The 25,371-nt window shown below is 42.0% G+C and overlaps 1 long non-coding RNA gene and 7 pseudogenes across 8 annotated transcripts; 6 read left to right on the forward strand and 2 right to left on the reverse strand.

The window, feature by feature from the left end:
- Positions 1-1,995: 1,995 nt before the first annotated feature.
- On the reverse strand, positions 1,996-2,568 carry AT4G04785. The gene has a single exon (NR_141822.1). It is a non-coding gene; the product is annotated as an other RNA (long non-coding RNA).
- A 268-nt stretch (positions 2,569-2,836) lies between these two features.
- Positions 2,837-4,175, forward strand: AT4G04150 (annotated as a pseudogene; the record flags this gene model as incomplete). The annotated part of the gene is made up of 1 exon: positions 2,837-4,175.
- A 3,163-nt stretch (positions 4,176-7,338) lies between these two features.
- Positions 7,339-7,767, forward strand: AT4G04155 (annotated as a pseudogene; the record flags this gene model as incomplete). The annotated part of the gene is made up of 1 exon: positions 7,339-7,767.
- Positions 7,768-9,008: 1,241 nt separating this feature from the next.
- Positions 9,009-13,028, forward strand: AT4G04157 (annotated as a pseudogene; the record flags this gene model as incomplete). Its single annotated transcript has 1 exon — positions 9,009-13,028.
- A 614-nt stretch (positions 13,029-13,642) lies between these two features.
- Positions 13,643-14,953, reverse strand: AT4G04165 (annotated as a pseudogene; the record flags this gene model as incomplete). The annotated part of the gene is made up of 1 exon: positions 13,643-14,953.
- Positions 14,954-16,264: 1,311 nt separating this feature from the next.
- AT4G04167 lies at positions 16,265-17,978 on the forward strand (annotated as a pseudogene; the record flags this gene model as incomplete). Its single annotated transcript has 1 exon — positions 16,265-17,978.
- Positions 17,979-18,971: 993 nt separating this feature from the next.
- AT4G04170 lies at positions 18,972-23,603 on the forward strand (annotated as a pseudogene; the record flags this gene model as incomplete). The annotated part of the gene is made up of 1 exon: positions 18,972-23,603.
- Positions 23,604-24,062: 459 nt separating this feature from the next.
- AT4G04175 lies at positions 24,063-25,238 on the forward strand (annotated as a pseudogene; the record flags this gene model as incomplete). Its single annotated transcript has 1 exon — positions 24,063-25,238.
- Positions 25,239-25,371: the final 133 nt, after the last annotated feature.

Here is a 25,371-nt window from a genome sequence, read left to right on the forward strand (position 1 = left end):
TTAGAGAATTAATTAAAAAACAACAAACACCAATAATTAGTCAAATCGGAAATTAACATTACATCATAATAATAATTAGTATTATATTTTAAATTAATATTATATCATTTTTGATAATTAATGTTATTTGATGTGGGATGCATGTCACTTGTTCTGATTTTATTATAATAAATTAGATCCATCATTGTTTAAAAAATTAATTTAGTAGTTAATATGTTATTATATTTGACTTTTTCTAGAAATCATAAAATAAATTTATCTATCTAACAATTTTCATTATTCATGAGTTTAGATTACATATTAATATTATTCTAAATTAATATAAGGCTAATTACAGTTATACTAGTTTTACAAGTGACAAGTTTTTTTCCACAAGTTTACTAGTTGCCGTATATTCAAAATATAGTTATACTAAAGATAGTATTTGTACCAAAGTTTCACATAACATCTTCAAACAGAAAGAAACGATTTTAAATAAATAAAGCTATCATTTCCATAATACAACACTATTGTTTTATATAAAACACTTTTCATAGTATATAGTATAAGGAACATTTTGTACGTTGTCATCTCTTTTGATGAGCTGACTATGTGTATGAGCTGAATAGAGTATGGACGTTAATCGAGAAGCCTCATGTAACCAATTTAACAAAGAGCAAGGATGACGCTACATTAGAGACCAAATTACTGTTTTTTCATCTTGGAAACCTTGTAGAGATGATACTCTCCTATGAAGTGTGGCGATCGCCACGACCACCCAATTCGTTTTTTTTGTGAAGTTCTAGAACAAGAGGGCCTAAAAGCAACCAGTGAAGTTCAAAATACAGAAATGAGAGTAGAGTTCAGATCATTCCTGTCTACAAAGTAATGTTGCTAGGAGCAGCGAATCCAGAGTGGTTCATCTCTAAACCGACTTCACCACTAGAGGAGCAATCTTTGTTGGAAATACAAGCTGAAGAGATAGGTGAGAGGCAGTTTGTATCAACAGTCGAGGAGTCTGATGTGTTCTTTATCGGTAAGAAGAAGGTTGCTGGTGCAGGGTCAACAGAAGCTAAGGTACTCTTCCATAGCTTTCATTTCCTTCTACTTTGAGGACAAAGTACTTCTTCAAAGAGGGAGTAATGATACGTACCCAAATAAAGTTATTGGGCCTTGTTATCTTGTTATTGGGTTGCTATTGTATTAGCATCTTAAGCCTTTTAATTTCTGGATTTAGTACTCTTTCGCTTACGAGAAAGGTGGTCGAAAGATCAATTAAAAAATCGACAATCATCTTCTTCCTCAATTTCTTCTGATTTTTCATCTCTTTCTTCTACTTCTCACCTAATTTATGTTACTTTCTTGATAGAACTGAATCGGGTTCTATCAGGTGACATCCCTAGAAGCGATTTTAGTTTTATGATACTATAAATTGTTGTAGTATCGCTTTTGAAGATTTGTGCGTCTGTGTCTCTTAAATTGAATTGGTAAAAAATCATCAAGGCTTTTTTTTGGTAAATGGGTATTAATCACAGATTTGAATAACAAGTTCTATGCAAGAGCATGTTTTAAAAGTCTGCATTAGAAGAAGGCACTTGGTAATGAATTGATTATATATGGAATGTCCTTGTATGTATCTTCGCCTAGCTAGTACCTAAATCCTCTGTATACGTTTTATAAGTATACCAAACTTCCTTTTTTCAGTTCCTTTCAGCCAATCCCTATTACGAAAGATAATGCGACTTATTTGTGTTAGTTATACAGACAAACCTAATGCATACTGGACATGGTAATTTACGTGCAGACCAGCTTTTAAGAAATATGTGAGGGATTTAAGTGGTTATTATCTGGTATGGGATCAATTACAAAAAACTCCCTTTTTCTTTATGCCTTTGCTACAAGCACACATTTTCAATGTATTAACCGGAATAGGCATTTTTATTCCACTAAAAGGACATAGTTGTCCTTAATCACCTAAACCAGTTTTAATCTACTTAAATTCATCAACCGTACGTGTCTTCTCTCTCCTTGCGTTTCTCGATGGAGCATACACGGCGGAGATTTTACACGGCTTTGGAATTGTGATTTCCTTAGATGAACAACACCATCTCTGCTAATCGATCAATCCTATAATTTTCTTTCTTCTCGTTCGAAACTCCGGCCAAGCGTTTCATGTATCTCCGATCTGATTCTAAAGCTTAAATGAAAAATGCAGTTTGAACCCAAACCGAACATCCTTTGAAAGTAATTTCCCCTTTTAATCTCCCATGTTACAAACCAAAGACCATTACTTTTCTGAAGCTTCAATGAAAAGTGATTTTCCTTTAGTTTAGAATGTTGATGAATTGGAGATTAATTGTTCCGATTTGTGTCTAAGACTAGAACCCTTGGGTTCTCTAGGCATTGTCTCTGGTTTAGATTCCTTTAAACAAAACTCGTTTAATTTGATTCATTGGATATTAGAGGAGATTGGTGGAGGAAAAGTTTGTGAATCGTTGGAGGCGAAGGAGAGTGATATTGATGAATTTGAAAGTATTGATGTTGATGGAGAGTGGATTAGGTGTTTCTAAAGCAAGTTCCGACGGTGGAAAGCGAGAACTCTGTTGCGCTACGAAGAAAACGATGAAGTGGTGCTGGTCTGTCATATTGGACTCGTTTCTTCTGTGGATTCGTTTCAAGTCTGGGTATCTCAAGAAGAAAGATTGAAGTGTTCAAAAGGTTTTCTAATTGTCTTCATAACCTTTCGATTCGTTTCAAGTTTGGTTTCTAAAGAAGAAAGATTGAGGTGATTAAAAAGGTTTCCTGGGTGTTTCAGTGTTTACAGGGTTTTAGTTTAATCAAGAAAAAGGATATGAATATGGATCTGAACAAAGCTATACAAGAGTTGTCAATTTCAGATGATAAACCTCTTGTTCATCCAAATCAAGCTAAGTTATGTTCTTCTGAAAAGAATCATTGCAGTCTTATGGGTAGGTTCTTGAATCCTAGTAATCAAAGGATGTCTAATTGGATTTTAGACATGCCTAGAATTTGGAGATTAAATAATAGAGTCTATGAAGTGGCTTTATCTCAAGAAAGGTTTCAGTTTATTTTCAAATCAGAAGATGATTTACTTGAAATCTTAAAGACAGGAGTTTGGACAAAAGATGACTGGTGTGTGCTCATGGATAAATGTATTGAAAGGCCTCAGGCTGATTACCTAATGTTTCTTCCAACTTAGATTTGCCTCCGTAATATTCCGGTCAATTATTACACAGAGGAAACAATTAAGGAAACTGATAAGTGTGAAGGTAAGGTTTTACAGGTGCTTTTGACCCTTAAACGTCACATGCTCAAGATTATGTTCGAGTGAAAGTTCTACTTGATGTCGATCGACACTGGGTCCGGACTGCACCATATGAGGTGAGAATCCCGATGCAGCCTGAGTCTGCCTATGCCCCCCTATCCCTTATCCGAGGAAGCGTCGATCTAAGCAGGAGATTCATGCTACTAAGTGCACAGCCATCATGGAGAAGATCCTCACTTCTCTTCCTAAGAATGTTTCTGAGACATCTTCTGCTCCACTCAATAGGTATGTCAAGCAACTTGTTGACAATGGTATTAGCTCAGATGAAGCTAAATTGCTGACAAGGGACATCAGTGCAATCATGCTGCCTAAGGTTAAGAAAGAGAAGGCACAAAGAGTGGACATTGCTGAGTACATCCGCACCATCACTCTTGATCAGACCACTGAGAAGCTCCCGGATCCAGGTAGCTTTGTACTTGATTGCTCTATCTCCACAAGCAGGTTCAGCCGCTCTTTGTGTGACATGGTATCAAGTATCAACCTCATGCCTAAGTCTGTTGCAGAGAGATTAGGCATGACTAACTACATGCCGACTAGAATCACTCTCCTCTTTGCGGATCGTTCCAAATGCATCCCTGAAGGAATCCTTGAGGATGTTCCTGTTAAGGTTTGTAACTCCTTAATCCCTGCTGATTTTGTGGTCCTGGACTACGATAAGGAACCCAAGGATCCTCTTACCCTTGGAAGAGCATTCCCAACTATAGTTGGTGTTAGGATTGATGTGAAGAAAGGTAGGATCTCTCTCAAAGTTTGTGATTTGGAGATGGAGTTTGGCATGGATGGTTCAGAGTTCACTAAGACTATCAATATCATTGCCTCTAGCACAGAAACACCTCCTCGGACTGCGTAGAATCCCCAGCCAGAGCCATAAACAACGCTCCCATCAGCTCAGCTCGCCAATGAGAGTTGCAGAGCAACAGTGTCGATCGACACCATCCCTCCTATTGATCGACACCCTCGGGATTCACAGACAGAGAATACTGCACATTCTCTTCAGCCCACACCTCTTGCGGCCCTCTGTGATAAGTTCTCTTCTATCTTTTCTCCTGCTTACCCATCGATTAATTCTTTAGATTCTTCGAAGTCTGCTTCACGAGATAACAAGCCTAGAGTTCTTCGAAAGTTTCTTTCTCCTGTTGTTCTTGCAGGAAACGAGGAGAGTGTCGATCGACATCACCATGAGTGTCGATCGACACTTGCAGCTGCCCCGACCAGATCAGTTTACGCACCGCCTTGGAAGGCGAGAAGGCAGCAACAATCTTCCATTATCCCACCACATCCTGAACTCCGCCAAGTCAAGCTATTGACTCAAAACAAGCGCTTAGTGGGAGGCAACCCACTGATTTGATTTTTCTTTTCCTTTCTTTTATTTTCTTTATTTTTGATTCATTTTTCCCGCCTTCTTCGGATTTGAATGCCACTGGAGACAGTGCCATTTTAGTCAGGGAGAGGTTCTTACTAATATTGCTTTTATTTATGATTCCTATTATTTTTTTGTTTTTGAGTTTATTGAGTCTCCCTTAAAAAAAAAAAAAAAAACTGTTTTTTTTAGTTTAGTTAGGAATCATGATCTATATTTCTCTTGATTATTGCCTGGTTGATGAGTGCTGCAGGTTCGACTCAATCCGACTATTGGAAAATCTAGATGGCAAACCAACAGACTTGAGGATATCCTAGTTTCCAACACAACCACTAAGGCTGGAGCTAATCTCACTGATCTTCCTTTTACCTCTTCGAACGGTTAGTATTCATAGATCTTGACTCCTTGTTTATACCTGATATTGAGACCCATGTGATAAAGAAAAAGTGTTCCTCTCCCCTTATAAAAAGAAAAAGAAATGAGAGATTGATAGGATTTTCAGATACTGTATAGAGGTAGGAATGTTTCCTATGACCCCATTATTATACATTATTTGGAATGATCAATTACAAAGTTTAGAAAAATACCGAGGGTGTCGATCCAGTATGCGAGTTCCCTTTTGTTTACTCTCTAAAAAGAATAAGTCTCGGAGAGAGAAAGAACACCAAAGAAAAAAAAATAATAATAAAAGAATGGTCGATTTATCATGGTATAGTACATGGATGAGTCTAGAAGGATCTTGAATGTTAGATTGTTTGATTAGACCCAGCGATGAAAGCCTGGTGGATATAGTTGTGGAACTTAGGTTGGGAGTTCCTTTGTTTTCAAAACCTCTTCCACGGGTTCGACTTTTGTGTTGTGCTTGAGGGCAAGCAAAAGCTAAGTCTGGGGGAGTTTATATATCCCTATTTTAATTAATTTTATCTATGTTTTAGGGTTAGGATTTTGAGTCTTTATGTTATTTCTCGAGTCTTTTTAGTGTCTTTTTAGGTATTCTATGCAATGGGACAACAATGGAGATAAGGAGACATTTTAGAGAAAAAGCTAAGGAAAAGGAAGCTAAGCATGATTTTCGATCGACACCAGTTTCGGCCCAGCAAAGTCCATGACGCTTTCAAGTTTACAGAAGAAGAAATTTGCCCCAGAAGACTTCCCTATTTACATTATTAGACCCAGGACGTTTTATAAGGTTTTTATATATTGTTTTAGACCTAAGTTTCTTTTATCAAGTTCTTTGCAAATCCCTATTTTCAGAGATATAAGCTATTCATACCTTGTTCTTGAGAGATTCATTCAGTTCTTAATACAGTGAAGAGATCCCTTCTTTCCCCTATCTTATTTGCTGTGTTTATGCTTTCTATCTCAATTATGTTGTTTGTTTCATTCAATATGTCTAAGTAGTTTGCTTGTTTGGAATAGGGTTTCTTATTAGGGATTCATATGGTTTAGTAGATCGCCCCCTGTTAAGTTATCTGTAGAATTTTTCATCTTTGATTATACTTAATGCTAGATCTAGAGTAATTAACTAGATATTGAATCCAGACCTAAGTTATACTTAATGCTAGATCTTGAATCTGCAGGGCAAAACAAAAGATAGTTTAAAATCAAGGTTGGACTTGGCTGAAATATGCAGCAGACCTGAGTTGCATGTTACACGAGATGGAAAATTACCGGTTTGAAATTCCACTTGTCTCCTGATGCAAAGAAGGAGTTGTTCTAGTGGGTTGTTGCTGAAGTGAAGTTCCTAGATGGATATGTGTCAAAAATTTCAAGATGCGTGTTGGGGTCGGATTCCACCTAGGTAACCGAGCCGACCATGATTAACGCCTCGGAGATCTTGTTGAAGAACCATCCTGAGTCGGGCCTCAAAACACCTCGGGGATCATGTCGAGGAACCATCCCGAGGCGACAACAAGAACGCCTCGGAGCATCACCACAAAGGATTCCTCGACCCGGTCTTGAAGCGCCTCGGATGACAACCCAGAAAGTCATCCCGAGGCGGGTCTTAAGACGCCTCGTGAGCGCATCATTCGACTAACAAGGTTCGAGCCGCTCAACCACAACCTGAGGGTCAGCTCAACCCGGCTCGGAGGAACATCGGGTCGGGACAGAACCTTCAAGAAATGACTTAACCAATATGAGATCGAACATACCATTTCCGAAAAACCCAGAAGAGATATTAGAGAATCTCCGAGGATATCACCAAATATAGGAGTTCCCAGAATCTTCGGAAGATAAAGACAAATCTCCTTCGCCAGCTCTAAGATAAGGAGAAATCTTCCGAGAATATCGCGAGAAGCGATCTGATAACGCCCTATATAAAGAACTTCTGAGGACAAAGAAAAAGACACGCACAAAAACGCTCTCAACTTCAGGCTATCAAATACGCCCTGATTTTGAAGGCAAAACACTTATTTTCATATTTCTAAACACTTGTACGATCGAATCCTCATTATTTCAATAATATAACCAAGAACACCGTCCGCGGTAATCAAGCTGTTGTTCTGTGAGAAACTCACAAAGATCCATTCTTTGAAGAAACCCTTAGTACAATTTCTCTTGTGCGAGTTTCGACTCTCACAATTTGGCGCTAGAAGGAGGGGATTGAGATTTCTCTTACTTCCAGAACACAGAACCAACCAACCAATCCACAATGGTCAACATTCGAATCCCCGGTAACACAGTTGACGTAGAGGGAAACCCGATCCCTCCAAACCAAACAGACGTTCCTGAAGCCACCGCTCCCGCGGTCCTAGCAGAATTGAGGAGCATGATGGCTCAACTTCAGAAGAAAGTAAACGATCAAGAACAGGCGAATCGGTCTTTGGCGCAACAACTCGAAGCAGCTACCTCCCAAGGACAGATCAGGACTACTCGTTTCGGCGCAAGGCATCTTCACGATCAACGAACAGCAGCAGATCTCAATCCAACATGGCTCGTGTTACACACACCTGGCAACACGATGAGGCCTATCCGCCGAACCGCACCGGAAATTGGAAGAGATCGAGCCGAGCCGGCAATCTTGGGGAATCGAGACACGAATCGAACAGAAGGAAACGATCCGCAGCTCCCTCCTCCCTGAGCAGAAAATGTCGAGGCCAATCAGATCGGGGTCTCGGACGATGAAGATTCAAAAGAGAACGTTCGATGGGCTGAGGAGTACGCCAGAGAACAGGAAATAAGCGCTATCAAGCTCTCCCTAGCCAAGGCAGAAAACGAGATGAAGCTTGTGAGATCCCAAATGCATAACGCAGTCTCCTCGGCCCCGAACATCGATCGCATCCTGGAAGAGTCCCACAACACACCTTTCACACGCACGATCTCCAACACAATAATCTCAGATCCAGGAAAGCTAAGGATTGAATACTTCAGTGAATCCTCCGACCCGAAAGGACACTTAAAGTCATTCATAATCTCCGTGGCCCGAGCCAAGTTCAGACCCGACGAAAGAGACGCCGGTGTCTTTCACCTTTTCGTCGAACACTTGAAAGGACCAGCTTTGGATTGGTTCTCAAGACTCGAGGGAAATTCCGTGGACAGTTTTCAGGAGCTATCGACGCTCTTCCTAAAGCAATATTCGATGCTAATCGATCCACGTCAGACGCCGATCTATGGTCATTATCTCAGCAGCCAAATGAGCCACTTCGAGACTTCCTCGCAAAATTCCGATCTACCCTAGCCAAAGTCGAAGGAATCAACGACGTAGCAGCTCTCTCTGCTCTGAAGAAAGCACTGTGCTACAAGTCCGAATTTCGGAAGGAGCTAAACTTGTCCAAGCCGCAGACAATCAGAGATGCCCTACACCGAGCCTCGGATTACGTTTCCCATGAAGAAGAAATGGAACTACTATCAAAAAGACATGAACCGCCTAAGCAAATGCCTCGTAGCGATAAATCCCAATTCAGATCTCCGAACCACAAAAAGGGCGCTCAAGACGGGACATTCATTCACCATGAAGGACGAAATTTCTCTGAAGCCCACAATTACCAAGCTGATACACCCCGAGGCCGAGGACGAGGCCGCGGTCGAGGACGCGGGCGAGAATCCTACACTTGGACGAATGACCAACCCGCAAGAAACGAGCAGGAATACTGTGAGTTACACAAGAGTTACGGCCACCATACTTCCAGATGTCGTAGCCTCGGGGCAAAGTTGGCAGCAAAATTCCTAGTCGGAGAAATCGGTGGAGGCTTAACCATAGGGGACTTAGAAACGGAGAAGGCGAAAACCGAGCAGGTCTATGCTGTGGCCAATCCCGAGCAGGCGGCCCCCGCGGCGAATCTCGAAGGATCTAAAAGAGGTTGAGGCAATCGCGAAGCAGATGACGATGAACCAGAAGCTGCTCGAGGAAGGATCTTCACAATTTTAGGAGATTCGGCTTTCTGTCAAGACACGACGGCATCAATCAAAGCTTATCAAAGGAAGGCCGACTCAAATCATAACTGGACGCGGCCATTTAGCGGATCAGATGACGAAGTAACTTTTCATGAAAGCGATACCAACGGTTTGGATCGTCCGCACAACGATCCTTTAGTCATTACACTAACCATTGGTGATTTCAACGTCGAATGAGTTCTGGTCGACACCGGAAGCACACTGGACATCATTTTTCTGACAAGGCTACGAGAAATAAAGATCGACTTGACGCAAATTGTACCAACTCCGCGACCAGAACTGGACCATCAAGTTACCAGTCCGAGAAACCACTATGACTCTCAGGACCATCAAGTTACCAGTCCGAGCCAAAGGGGTAACAAAAATTGTCGATTTTTCTGTTACCGACCAGCCGACCGTTTACAACGCAATCATCGGCACACCGTGATTAAATCAATTCCGAGTTGTCGCTTCGACATATCATCTTTGCTTGAAATTTCCCACGAGCAGCGGCGTGAAAACCATCTGGGGAAACCAGAAAAATGCTCGAATCTGCTTCATGGCAGCACACAAGCTAAGGAACCCCGTCACAAAGTCAACGGCCGACGCGAATCGTAAGAAGGCTAAGCTTGGTCGAGCCGAAGAGAAAACAATTTCCGAGCAATTATAGCAGTTAAAGATCGGGGAGGCTCGGGAATCCACAAAATCAATCCCCAATCCGGTAATCTCTATCTGCCTTGACGATGAAAAACCCGAGCGATGCGTAGAAATTGGCGGAGATCTAGGAGAAGAATTAACAGCTGAACTCACCGCTTTCCTCAGAGAAAACGTCAATACATTCGCCTGGTCCCCAGAAGATTGGCCCGGAGTAAGTGTTGACATCGTATTACACGAGCTCAACATCGACCCAACGTTCAAACCTGTTACGCAGAAGAGGAGAAAATTGGGTCGGGAGTGAGCAGAAGCCGTGAAAGCCGAAATAGAGAAATTACTAAGGATCGACTCCATCACCGAGGCAAAATATCTCGATTGGCTCGCGAACCCGGTCGTAGTAAAAAAGAAAAACGGCAAATGGAGAGTCTGCGTAGATTTCACCGATTTTAACAAAGCTTGCCCGAAAGACAGCTTCCCATTACCGCTCATCGATCGCCTCGTAGAATCAACTTCTGGAAACAAGTTGCTATCATTCATGGACGCTTTCGCCGGTTACAACCAGATCATGATGAACCCCGAGGATCAAGAAAAAACCGCATTCTACACGGAACAAGGCATCTTTTGCTACCGATCGGACTCAAAAACGCTGGGGCAACTTATCAACGCTTCGTCAACAAAATCTTCGCATTACAGATCAAGAAGACAATAGAAGTTTACATGCTGGTGAAATCCATGGCAGAGGAAGAACACGTGTCCCATTTGCGCGAATGTTTCCAGCAGCTAAACCTCTACAACGTCAAACTCAATCCAGCCAAGTGCCGCTTCAGGGTAAGATCCGGAGAATTCCTCGGGTACCTAGTCACGCACCGCGGCATCGAGGCGAATCCGAAGCAAATCGAGGCATTATTAGGAATGGCATCACCTCAGAACAAGCGAGAAGTACAGCGCCTAACCGAAAGAGTTGCGGCCCTCAACCGTTTCATCTCACGCTCAACCGACAAATGCTTGGCCTTTTACGATGTGCTTCGGGGAAACAAGAAATTCGAATGGACGACCCGATGCGGAGAAGCTTTTCAGGAACTCAAGAAGTATCTGGCAACACCACCTATCCTCGCAAAACCCGTAATCAGAGAACCACTATACTTGTATATCGCCGTATCAGATACCGCAGTTAGCGGAGTGTTAATCCGAGAAGACAGAGGCGAACAGAAACCGATCTTTTACGTCTCACAGACATTCACCGGTGCGGAATCTTGCTACCCGCAAATGGAGAAACTCGCTTTAGCAGTCATAATGTCGGCTCGGAAACTGCGACCCTACTGTCAATCCCATTCCATCATAGTAATGGGATCCATGCCGCTCCGCGCCATCTTACACAGTCCAAGCCAATCAGGACGCCTAGCTAAATGGGCAATCAAACTCAGCGAGTATGACATCGAGTATCGGAACAAAACATGTGCAAAATCCCAGGTCCTAGCCGATTTTATCGTCAAACTGCCCTTTATGGAGGCCCGGGAAAATCCACTCGATACAACTTGGCTATTGCACGTAGACGGCTCGTCATCAAAGCAAAGTTTGGGTGTAGGCATCCGCCTCACTTCGCCAACGGGAGAGGTTCTCGAGCAATCATTTAGACTTAACTTCGAAGGCACCAACAACGTGGCCGAATAAGAAGCGCTCGTAGTCGGACTTAATTTAGCTCGGGGGCTAAAGATAGAGAAAATCCGAGCTTTTTGCGACTCACAGCTCGTCGCGAATCAGTTCAACGGAGAATATTCAGATCGGGACGAAAGAATGGAGGCCTACCTGACTCATGTACAAAATCTGGCAAAGAATTTCTAGGAATTCGAGTTAACAAGGATCCCTCGTGGAGAGAATACATCGGTTGACGCCCTAGCCGCTCTAGCCTCGACATCTGACCCGAGCCTGAGAAGAGTCATCCCAGTAGATTTCAATGAAAAACCAAGCATTGACCTTGGGAAAGAGGAACACGTCCTCCCAATACAAATCGGCGCGGATCAAGACGACACTCCGGAAGACAGCCCAGACGACTGCAACTCAGAATGGATAGAACCCATCAAAAGCTATATATCCGAAGGAAAATTGCCCTCGGAAACTCAAAGCTCAGGCTGCACGTTTCGTTCTAGTAGATGAAAAACTCTACAAGTGGCGATTATCCGGACCCTTAATGACATGCGTTGAAGGAGAAGCGGTTTGCAAGATCATGAAAGAAATTCACGGTGGCTCGTGCGGAAATCATTCCAGGGGAAGAGCCTTAGCCATCAAAATAAAACGCCACGGATTCTTCTGGCCGACAATGATCAAAGACTGCGAAAAGTTTTCAAAACGATGCGAAAAATGTCAAAGGCACGCGCCAACAATCCATCAACCAGCCGAGCTCTTGTCATCAATCGCCTCGCCGTATCCATTCATGCGGTGGTCAATGGATATAATTGGACCTATGCATCCCTCGAAGCAGAAAAAGTTAGTTCTCGTCTTGACCAATTATTTCTCCAAGTAGATAGAGGCCGAATCTTACGCCAGCATAAAGGACACTCAAATCGAGAACTTCGTGTGGAAACATATCCTATGTCGCCACAGGATACCTTACGAGATCGTTACGGATAACGGCTCGCAATTTATATCAACCCGCTTCCAAGGCTTATGTGATAAATGGGGAATTCGACTTAGCAAGTCAACACCGCGATATTCCCAAGGAAACGGCCAAGCCGAGGCCGCTAACAAAACGATCCTCGATGGCTTGAAAAAATGGCTCGATGCTAAAAAGGGCTCGTGGTCCGACGAACTCGAGGGTGTTTTATGGTCGCATCGGACAACTCCTCGCCGAGCCACAAGAGAAACCCCTTTCGTCTTAGTCTACGGAACGGAATGCGTAATTCCAGCCGAAATGATAGTACCGAGCCTACGTCGGAGTCTATCTCCCGAGAACAACCCCGATAATACTCACAGGCTCCTCGACGAACTCGATCTGATCGATGAACGAAGAGATTCAGCCTTGGTTCGCATACAAAACTATCAGAATGAAACGGCTCGGCATTACAACTCACACGTCCGACAACAAAGATTCCATGAAGGAGATCGAATTCTCCGGAAAGTTTTTCAAAATACCGCCGAGCCAAACGCCAGGAAGCTCGGGACGAACTGGGAAGGGCCATACTTAATCTCTAAGGTCATCCGACCCAGAGTATATGAGCTCGCCAACTTAAGCGGCAAAGCCGTTCTAAGATCCAGGAACGCAATGCACCTAAGGAAATACTACAACTAAATCCAAGGTGACTAAACTTGAACAACGAGGTGGCTTGATCCTTGAAAAGGGTACGTAGGCAGCTCATCTTCGGACGAGTTCAGCTACCCCCCCCCCCATTAATAAGGGGGGGAGTGGGTCCGTATATCCATACTCCCATTTATTATTTTGTATAAGTACTAACTTCGGCATAAAAAATAAATTCGATTCACAACTTTTGAACGCTTCGGCTAAATACGATGAGCGATGGCTCGTAGTATCTTTTACGCCTGCTCGGCTACAGCGCGCTATATAAATATGAGATAAATTCTTTCAGATTAATTTTAAGAAGAAATTTCTATCTTCAGAAACCCGGTCTTACACAAACACCGGTACCCCAGCTCGTTTCTAAACGATGGTGAAAGGGTGAATCGGATCGGGTCACAACCGAGAAGTTTCACGCAAAATACTTAAACTGAATCATATCAGGCAATAAAACGGTTCGGGTTTTGTTTTTAGAATCCAACCAAGTATTTCAGATTGCAAAATGGATAAAGCCGTCCAGGCATAGGTTCTACAAATCGTTGGATAAAGCCATCCAGGCACAAGTACAACAAACCGAACAGATTAACAAAAAAAAAAAAAAAAACGATGACAAAAAACGGCTCTCGTGTCGTCTACTTAGTCGAGCTCTTCAGACGGGCGAATATCCTCGGCAGGCAGAAGTGACCCAGACTGATCGGTGACCCCCGCCTCGTCGGCAAGAGTCTCGACCGACCTGTGGCCACCCGGACTTAAAGGAGTGGGGTCGAGAGAAGGAGTCTTGAGTTCCTCTTTCAGCTCGGCGATAAAATTGGTGAAATCGACCTCGGCATTGGCGAAGTCTTTCAGCCATTCCTCAACCTGGTCCTTCTCGGTCGCCAACACTCCACCTTCCTCAAGTGTCTTGATCAGTTGCGCATTAGCCCGCGCCTGGGATAAGTACATAAACTGACCGTTGATCCCGTCAAGGAGCGACACCTTCTGCTCAGCGGCCTTAAGGTCTCGCGCCTAGCCGTTTGAGAAGCCCGAGCCACTTCGCTATCGCGGAGCCCCCTCGCCTCGGCTAGCATGCGTTTGAGACGAACGACCTCGGAGTCCGCCCTCAAATTCAGCTCGGCCATCTTAATGGCATTCGCCTTGTTCACGAAGGCCTCCTTTTCGGCCTCCTCCTTCGCCATCTTTGCCGCGGCAGCTTAGGAGAGCGCCTCATCTCTTTCTCGCTCGACAGCTTGGATCCGAGCATCTGCATCGGCCAACCTGTTGGCCGCCTCCATGTTATTCCTCATGGCCGAATCGTCCGAATGCACCATTCGGTTCATCGAGGCGACAACCTAGAGAACAGAGAAAGAAAATTACGGATCGGAGCTCCAGACTGATGAAAAATGAAAAAGTTGAATAGGCACTTACCCGCAGGAAATGGGACACCGTTTCAGCATACTTCCGCGACTCCAAAAGAGTATCCGGAGGAGAAAGCAAAGGACCAGCACACACCCCGAGGAGGTTTCCAGAGACTACCCGATCTTCAAAAATGGGGTGCTCTTTTCCCGCCTTGGTACTCGAGGCCTTCTTCTTGCTCTTCTTCTTGGACGATGAATCATCCGTCCGAACGCGCTTACTCGCAGGTAGCGCGACAATCGCCTCGGGCAAAGGCGCAACAGCAGTAGGATCGACCTCATGAGCCTCAGCAGGCGTCGGGTCAATCGGGGCCACAACATCGGGAGCAACGTCCCGGTCATGAGTCGCATCGGGAGAGGCCGCCCGCGGCGAAATCAATCCCGCCTCTGCGAGGCGCTTCTCATCTGCTCGGAGGCACTCGAAGAAGATACATCATCATCTTCAAAAGACGTCCAAACCGCTCTCCGTTTGTAGATGGGGGAAGGTCGTCTGGATGATTTGAGTCGCTGGAATCAACGAGAGAAGCGCTCGGGATCGAAAGAGACTGACTGGAACTCATTTTTGGCTCAGGGACGATCGATGAGATGAGAAACGACCAGAAAACAAGAATTTCTAAACCGAAAAAATCAAAAATAACAAAAGAACGGCGGAGCTTCACCGGAAAAGAAAGAACGATAGAAATATCAAGATCAGAGAGAAGGAAGCAAACCTCGTTTATTTTCTTCGAAAACTTCAAATGAACTCCCGAAGGAATGGCTCGTCGTATATATAGAGTTTTTGGAGGCGCGTCGGGTCCGCAACAAACAATTAAAACGCGTTTAAGCGCGTGGGCTCGACAGAAGGAAACACCCGCGTGATCCTCGGGAATAAGCGAGAAACGTTTTCCACTTCTCAAAAATAGTCGTCGGCACGCAACGGAAGTTTGACCGTCCGGGAAGATGAAGCGACAAAGTTAGATCTAAGAAGATGAACAGTCGGCTCGGGAACCCATCCGTGAAACTCATCGGCTTTCCGTCAAGACAATGAGCTGGGGGGCAAACTGTTGGGGTCGGATTCCACCTAGGTAACCGAGCCGACCCTGATTAACGCCTCGGAGATCTTGTCGAAGAACCATCCTGAGCCGGGACTCAAAACACCTCGGGGATCATGTCAAGGAACCATCTCGAGGCGACATCAAGAACGCCTCAGAGCATCACCACAAAGGATTCCCCGACCCGGTCTTGAAGCGCCTCGGATGGCAACCCGGAAAGTCATCCCGAGGTGGGTCTTAAGACGCCTCGGGAGCGCATCATTTGACTAACAAGGTCCGAGCCGCTCAACCACAACCTGAGGGTCAACTCAACCCGGCTCGGAGGAACATCAGGTCGGGACAGAACCTTCAAGAAATGACTTAACCAATATGAGATCGAACATACCATTTCCGAAAAACCCGGAAGAGATATTAGAGAATCTCCGACGATATCACCAAATATAGGAGTTTCCAGAATCTTCGGAAGATAAAGACAAATCTCCTTCGCTAGCTCTAAGATAAGGAGAAATCTTCCGAGAATATCGCGAGAAGCGATCTGATAAAGCCCTATATAAAGAACTTCTGAGGACAAAGAAAAAGACACGCACAAAAACGCTCTTAATTTCAGGATATCAAAAACGCTCTGATTTTGAAGGCAAAACACTTATTTTCATATTTCTAAACACTTGTACGATCGAATCCTCATTATTTCAATAATATAACCAAGAACACCGTCCGCGGTAATCAACAATTCTGTTGTTCTTTGAGAAACTCAAAAAGATCCGTTCTTTGAAGAAACCCTTAATACAATTTCTCTTGTGCGAGTTTCGACTCTCACAATGCGTAGAGCAAGGTCAAACGTTTTCTTGTATGAAGAGTCATGATTGTCATGTATTCATGCAACGATTATTGCCATTTGTGTTAATAGAGTTGCTACCTGCAAATATTCATGAAGCAATTGCAGGTAATAAATATATATATAGATTCTATTTCTATTCTTTAACTCAGTTATTAATAGACGACTATTAACTTACATTAATTCGATATATGATAGGCATCAGATCATTTTTCAGGGACCTATGTACAAGAACATTGACAACTGATGTCATAGAACAATTAGACAAGAATATCCCAGTGTTACTCTGTAACTTGGAGAAATTATTCCCTCCTGCCTTTTTTGACGTGATAGAACATTTGCCGATTCATCTTCTACATGAAACTGCTCTTGGTGGGCCAATGCAATTCCGATGGATGTATCCTTTTGAAAGATTCATGAAATCTCTTAAAGAAAAGGCAAAAAATCTTGCGAGAGTTGAGGGGTCGATAGTCGCAGGAAGTTTAACCGAGGAAACGTCTCACTTCACATCGTATTACTTTAGTCCAAACGTTAGAACCAAAAAGACTCATCCTCGACGATATGACGATGGAGGTGTTGCACCTACATATAACGTTCCTGATGTTCCAGATAGCTTTGCCCAAATAGGTAGACTTGCAGAGAAGTCGAAAGAAGTTTGGTGGGATGACCATGCGATTTCTAGAGCAGCTCACAATTACATACTCCGAAATGTTGATTACATTAAAAAATTTGAGAGGTACAAAGCCAGACAAATTTTATTCATAATTTTTTATATTTAATAATTAGTGTGATACTAATTAAGGACTAATTAAAGAAGCTAAGCATCTACATTTTAATTTGTAGGTTGTTTGATTCACAAATCCGTGAAGCATATCCTGGATTAGAAGATAAAGAATATGAAATTTACAAAGATCATGATTTTGCCAGATGGTTAAAATTCTATGTAAGTAATATTTCGAAAATTTGATATCTTAATTACTTATGTTGAAATGATAAACTTACATAATATTTACTTTATGTAGGTTACTAACGGATGTGGAAGTGAAGCTTTACCACTTTGGTTGCATGAGATCGTTCAAAAACCAAGATCTAAGATCACAACCACACCGATGTACTTCACTCGCGGCTATACCTTTCATACATATCCAAATGAAAGTCGAAGGGCAACTGCAGATTATGGAATCCATGTCGAAGGTGAAACAGAGTTTAATGAGATTCTGCAACAAATTCTTGAAGTCGAATATCCGAGACTTTTGAATTAGAAATGCGTCCTTTTCAAGTGTGATTGGTTTGATCTTGTTATCGGACGAGGGGTACGGGTAAATAACTTAGGTGTGGTCGAGGGGTACGGGTAAATAACTTAGGCGTGGTCGATGTCAATGCAAACAAGACTTATTCAAAGTTTGAACCATATATCCTAACATCACAAGCAGGGCAAGTAAGATTTCTATCTTATCCGCGTGTGAGGCCTAAACGTGAAGTGTCGTTATCGGTTATTAAAGTTAATCCCAGAGGCCGTATAGTCGGTCTAGTTGATGATGTTGTGATGCAACAAGAAAGTGTTAGAGAAGTTTTCATACGAGACATAACCACAGAAGATGTTATCCACATTGACCTACAAAACAGAGAATTATAAGACATCATCACTGACGGTTCCGAAGAAGAAGAACAATCAGACGAATTTGGCGATTCAGATGAAGACGTTGAGTCAGAAAATGATTGTAATGATTCAGATGTTATCTATTGTAACGTTCCAGATGTTTTAATTAACAAGTATATAATAAATAAATTCAGAAAATGATTTTAATAATTTTAAAGTTATAATTATCTAATTTTAAAGTTTATATAATTATAATTTTGCATTTTGTTGTTCTTTTTATCATTATTTTTATAAACTTTTTTTATTTTTAAATTCATCCCTCGCAAAACCCTAGCAATTTGCGAAAGATTTACTACATTGCCTTGCAACTCCCTCGAAGAGTAAACTGAAAACCCTAATCGAGTCACCGTGTAACCCTAAAATTTTGCGAGGGATTTGCTACGGATCCCACGCAAAATTGGAGCAATTTGATTGGTTGGTTTCTCGGTTCTTCGCGAAGCCCTAGCAAATTTGCGAGGGATTTATGAGGCGTTTTATTTTTATATATACACAGCGAACTGAGTTTGAGCGAATCTCAAACCCAGCCGCTTCCCAAACAAACCCTAAATTTTTTCTTCTCTCTTGAACCTTTCTTCGTCTTCGGCCCCGTTCCACCTCGCCTCTGTGTCACCGTGTTCTCCGGCTAGTTCAGGATCGTCGCTCAGACCCAGCCGATTTCTTCTTCTCCAACTTGTTCCCGATCTCCGTTGTGTCTTCTTCCCCGCCTCTACTGTCCCACGAACAAGGTAATGTCTCCAATCTCTCAGTTCTTCATTTGATTTTCACTTGTTCTAACTAGGGTTTCACTCAAACGAGTTTCTCTGTCTCTAATCTCTCAGTTCTTACATCGATTTTCACTTGATCTAGTTAGGTTTTCAATCAAACGAGTTACTATGTCTCTAATCTAATTAGGGTTTCAATCAAACATGCAAATCTGTCACGAGTTCTTTAGATCTATTTAGGGTTTCTTAATTTTCTAGGTTTTTCTTGTAGATCTAATTAGGGTTTCGTGTTTTCGATGGATTTCGGTTTAGATCTAATTAGGGTTTGATTATTTTTTGACTACTAATGATTTCTTTTTCATTGTAAACGATTATTCAAGGTTCCGGTCTCAACAGCGTCCAAGCACGCCTCTCAGTGAAGGGAACTCTTCTGCGATTCAGGGTAATGGCCAAACCGGCGGACCTCAGCCGCTTATCAATGTCAACCCCCAAGCAGGCGGTGCGTCTCCTCAACAGGCAAATTAGTCCCCCAACGGTTCTGTCAATCATGGTACTCCTTTAGCTTCTCGGCCTATCGACATGACTCTGGATGAGTTACTTGAAAGTCCTGGTCGTGCAAGTTTACCGAGATTGGACCCTAACTGTAACACCCCCGAACCATTCTAGGACTAAAAACGAATCCGGAAGCGTTACTTTTGATGCCCGTAGACGATCCGACCGAGTTCCTAGAACACATCCGGCACCAAGGTCAGGCCATCCTCGAACATCGTTCCTCACGAACACGGCCTAAGGCTTTTCAACCCGTACCATGTTTGTAAGTTATGTTAGTCCGGACAAGACTAATATCAGAAGTACACAACGATTTTAAGAAAAACCTTCTTTATTCAATAAAACATTAAAATACTTACAATGTATTGCGATCCCGAGCCTAATGCTCAAATCGAGTCAATTTACAAATCTAATTTTACAAAGACAACAAACTCTACACCGGTTCCCCAACGTCCGTGCTCCCTTTAGGTCTCCCCAACTAAGGTTACCTGTAAGACAAAAGCAGAATCTTGAGTAATCTAAGATTACACAGTGAGTCCGGGTTTCTAACAATTAACAAAAATCCCAATCCCAATCCCCAATCAAACAATCAGTACGAGTATACTCAATTGAGTATACTCGACAAGAAATCACACAACACAAACAAACAAGCAATGAATACTCTTTACAGAGTATATGCAGCGGAAACTACTAAAGCTAAAACTAGCACGCTAACGACTCTTCATCCTACGGGCCCTATACTATACGATGCTGATTTCCCACAAGGCAATGTCTCCGACCGCTAGACACAAAGTCTAAAACGATCGCATCCCTTCCCCAATTCAAACCGTGTACAAGGGACCAACTCCCTTACGGTAAAACTTTTACTACCCCGTCGGGTAGTCCCAAGTGGTAGCGAACCATTCCGAGATATTGGGACAATCACGACATCGTCACACCTTAGTCATAAAAATGACTAACCACATTACTTACTACGAGCCTAATGTAACCTAATACTACTCGTAATAAAACCTAATAGCAAGCAACTAACACACAAAGATTAATCAAGCCGAAACAAGATTAACCAACAACAATCAATCAATCAACAATCAAACAACCTAACATGCTTGCTAACAATTTAATTCGTAATAAAAATTACGAACAAACAAACAAACAAACAACAATTACCGCAAATAAATACGATAGTAAATCCTACCACAATCAAACATAATGGCTAAACTAATGTCTAGCCTAAGCACACCAAATACTTCATCCCAAAATAAATGAAGCATGAATGCAAGATCTAATCAAACAACCAATCCGATCATACGTAAAAACGTAGATCCGACTATCAACAATAAATGCATGAATTATACTAAGTATAAAAATTCAACCTCATGCCTAACAATCATAACCCAAATTAAAACCTAGTCATGTGCTACTACACACGCTACGGTACTCACCTTAGCCTTAATGTCGAGAGAGTAGAATTCTACCCTTGACCGCCTAATAATTTTGATCCGACCGAGCTATCTCCAACGCGTACTAACGATGGATCTAAGCGTCGGACCAAAAACAAAATTAAGAAAAATATTCTAAAAAGAATAAAAGACTGAGGACGGAACTACTTACCTTAATACCCGACTACGACTCCCGACTCGACCAACTTCTACCCGACTCGGACTCGACGGACTAACTAGCTATCTAACGGTTTAAGCTAAAGGTTTTGGTGTGGATGGTAATGAACTACAAGTGAAATCTCGTGGGTATTTATAGGTGTGGGAAACTTGGAGACCAAGTCACGTTCCTTGGAGTGCAAGCAAAGTAATGGATAGGGCTTATCCATAACCTTATCCATTCTCATGCTTATCCTTATCAAAAACCATGTTTATCCTTATCCAAACTAATACTTATCCTCATCAAAACGCCCATCCTTATCCTTACACAAGTAGCTGCACAAGCAGCTTACGACATGGCCCCTCCACGAGCACTCGTTCCGCTTACTCACGGTATACGCCCGTACCGAGAACTCTCCGACCATCGTACGCGGACAATGATCATTATATATTCTTCTAAAAAATGACTAAGTCACTTAAATACTCCACTAAACCTTGTTGTGTCCGCATCCAATCCCATTCGATCACCGCTTGCTTGTCTCGGCCTAAAATTACTATTTCTCGATAAAACTAGATTTCTCCGATAAAAACTAGTCTTCCGCACTTCCTTTATTTTCCTCGGCAAATTGATCTTTCCATCAACCAAATTGCCCAAAAAGGTCTATTGACAAGAATCTTGATAGTCCTAATAACTTCTGTGATAGCCTTAACTGCCTTTGCCGATAATAGTCGATCCTAATCTTCTTGATATGTAGCATTAGCCGATAAAATCTCTACTCTCTTCTAAACTGATCTTGAGTTCCTTATGTAACCTTTCTTTGATCAATGATCATTCGGGTAATGTTTGATTTATCCACAACTCCGTCTAAATTTTCTTATCAAAAATTTTTCTAAGTTACGATCGCAATTCTACGTTCGCGACCGTCCGACGGATTCCTAGTCATAGTCAGAGGTATTACACTAACCGTCCTCCGCAACTCTCTGGTAAGCCAATTTTGTCTGTCACCTTAAGAATATTTAGGACTAGTCTCAGTTCACTTTTGTCTGGCTGATGGAGCCTTGTGTTTGTAGGTTTGACGATGACCATGCAGTTGCATCCATTGTCTGGAGCATCTTTGAAAGAGATTTCAAGGAACCTCATGCTAATTGGACACAGACACCCTTACCAGTGATTGATCGCTGGTATGAAACCTTTGCTGTAAGTGCAACTAAATTGTCATGTTTTGTTGTGTAAAGCTTTTTAGTTGCTGTAAGTCCAACTAATTTTTTATGTGTCTTTTCTCTGTTCTGTAGCAAGTGTATAACTGGGACCGTGCAATAAACAAGAGAGTTAGGATTGAGTTTGAAGCTAAGTTGAAGGATAGGATGTCTGATCAAGTTTCTCGGTGGAAGGGAAAGTGGAGAGAAAAGGGAGATGCGGCGATCCCTCGTTGGTTTGATCCATTAGTGTGGGTTGTTCTTGTTAGTTTTTGGCGAGATCCTAAGTCAGAACTGAAGAGTATCGATAGTAGGAATGCAAGATATCATGATCCTGATGGCCTCGGGATTCATAAACACCGGTCTGGCGAGACATCTTACAAAGCCCGTGCCAAAAAACGTGTAAGTTATTTTACACCCTTACTTAGTCAACTTTTTTACACAAACAACTAACCTGATTTGTTCTGTTTTAGTGTGAGATGACCGGTGAAACTACTCAAGATTTTCTTTTGCTCTTAGATGAGACACATAGAAAATTTGATGGTAGTTTCAATGATAAAAAAATCCGAGGAGATCTACAATGAAGTGTCATCTAGGATTCAAGAGGAGGAGTTTCAGCTGTGTTCCGACAACACGACGGAGAGCGCAGCTTCAGGGGGTTTATCTGTTCAGGCCAAGAACAAGATTTATGCTGCTGTAAATTCTCTCTCTCTCTCTCTCTTCTATATAGTTTCTGAATTGCGACTTGGGATTGTGTTAAGTGTTTTGTCTTGATTTTTTTTTGTGTGTTGCGGTTCCATTAAGTAATAGTGACTTGGTATTGTGGCATTGTGACTTGGCTTTTTGTTGTTAGTTTTTGTCTGACTTTGTTTTTGTGTGTTGCCAATGCATTAAGTAATAGTGACTTGGCATTGTGGCATTGTGACTTGGCTTTGTGTTGTTAGATTTTGTCTGACTTTGTATTTGTGTGTTGTCAACGCATTTACTAATAGTGACTTCGCATTGTGGCATTGTAACGTGGCATTGTAACTTGGCATTGTGGCATTGTAACGTGGCATTGTGTTCAGTGTTTTGTCATGACTTGGTTCTTGTGTGTTTTGGTTGCAATTGTCTTAGCATTGTAGCATTGTGACTTAGCTTATCATGGTTGCATTATGTAATAGTTTCTCGGCATTGTCTTGATTTGTTTTTGTGTGTTTTGGTTGCATTATGTTATAGTGACTTGGCATTTGTTTTTGGTTTTGAGTTTCTCTTAGGTGGCTCCAAAGAAGAAAGGGAGGATATATGGGGCTGGTTCATTGCAGCTAGAAGCCTCATCAGCTCACATTGGTTCTTCTGTTCCTCGAGAAGATTCGATTGAACTCTCTCAAAAGCTGGCTGCCGCAGAAGCTCTAATTGCAAACCAAGCGGAGAAGATCACTAGCTTTGATGTGTACTTCGACTACCTTGCCTAGAAAGATCCAGACTTCAATTCACTGCCCTCTTTCGAGCCAGATCCTCTAGGACTGAACCTGTCAGATCCAACCTGAGACCTGAGGTGCCAAATGCCACAACTGCTACATCTGCTGGGATCGCACATGTGACTGTCGAAGCTGAAACAGTTGGAGCTGAGGCAAACACTGGATCCTCTCCATCTCACACTTTCTAAGGCACTTGCTACACTCTGTTTTAATTTCACTCATCACAAACCCTAGACAATTTAAAAATTGTATAATTATTTTGTTAGATTCAAAATTGTATTTGAATGTCAAACTACTTTCAGTCTTTAAATTATGAGTTTAAGCTTTCAAATAAGTTTCCAAATTAGTTTCTTACCTTAAATAAAAAGTTAAGATTAGATTAAATTAAGAAACCAATTAAGAAGATCATTAATTAAGCTAAACACAACAGTAATTACGTTTACAAAATAATTAAGAGCGTCGCATAAACCTAGCAAATCCATCAAAAAATTTGCTAGGGATTTGCTACTACGAATACATGAACTCACAACTCTATCGCAGGTTTGCTACAGATAAATGAATCGCAACTCCCTCACAAAGTTTGCAATGAATTTGCTACATTTATTATTACTCGCAAATTGCGAGTGAATAGCGAGACATTTATTCCTTTGCAAAATTTGCGAGGGAATTACTACCGATTCTCATTTGCAACAAGCGTTTTGCGAGAAATTGACATTCGTCGCAATTCCCTCGGTAATAGCGATTTGCGAGGGATTAGATATGGGATCTTCCCTCGCAAAAGACTTGTTTTCTTGTATCACACAAGAAATGGATTATATACTGTGAAATCTGGTTATGATTTGTGTAGCAGGAAAACGCATAAACAACTCTTCACGGAAGCTGAATCAAGACCATCTCTAAGTCCTTTATTTGAAAAAGTATGGAATATTAAAACGGGGCCAAAAATCAAGATGTTTATTTGGAAAGCTTTGAAAGGAGCTCTTGATGTAGAAGACATGCTAAAAAATTGAGGTGTGAATCCAAAAGATGGTTGCTTGTTCTGTGAAGAGGACACTGGAACAATTAGTCATATACTATTTCAGTGTCCATTAGCAAGACAAGTATGGGCATTATTGAATGTACCATATCTAGTGCATGGTTTTAGAGATTCAATTTATTCCAATATGAATCACTTGGTGCAGATTTCACAGGCCTAGACAGTTCCTCAAGACATCGGATATGTTAATTCTTGGATTTTATGGATATTATGGAAAAACAGGAACAAAAGCTTTTGAAGAAGGACATCAATGGTGGATGGCTCAGAGAAATGGATTTCCTTTGACTGGAGCTCAAGATTCTCTGGAACAAAGATGTATTGCACCTCAATTTGGAGAGCTAAAATGTAACATAGGTTTTGCATGGTTTCGGAAAAAACCTCTATCTGGAGCTGCCTGGGTGGTTAGGGATTCATACGGTTCAGTTTACTCCATAGTTGAAAAGCCTATACTCTAGGTACACTTTTTGTTTGAAAGCAAAACTTAAAAGTTGGGAATGGACTCAGATGGTATGAATTGGCACAACTTGGAGAGGGCTTCTTGTTTTGAAGTCATTCAAGCTCTAAACAAACCAATAGAATGGCTAGCTATTATCAATCACATAGCTGAATTGTTGAGTTTTACAAAGAACAAGCCAAATTGGTTTGTTATCATGGAACAACCAAGTGCTAATAAAGGTGCTTTTGAGATAGCAAACAGTGTCTTAACAGGGTTTCGCCTGCAATCATATGTTGCAAGAGGACATCCTCAATGGCTTGCTCAACTTTTTGCGAATGAGAGTGTTAAGATTCATGAACACATTTCCTAAAGAAGTTTGAAATCGGAGAATGTTCTAAACGAGAACAAGCTACAAAGGAGAAAGAGGTAGGTTTTCAGTTGCCTTCAAAGAAGCGATAACTCACTCTACATAGTCTGT

The sequence above is a fragment of the Arabidopsis thaliana genome, chromosome 4 (genome assembly GCF_000001735.4).
Source record: "Arabidopsis thaliana chromosome 4, partial sequence".
Lineage (NCBI taxonomy): Eukaryota > Viridiplantae > Streptophyta > Magnoliopsida > Brassicales > Brassicaceae > Arabidopsis > Arabidopsis thaliana.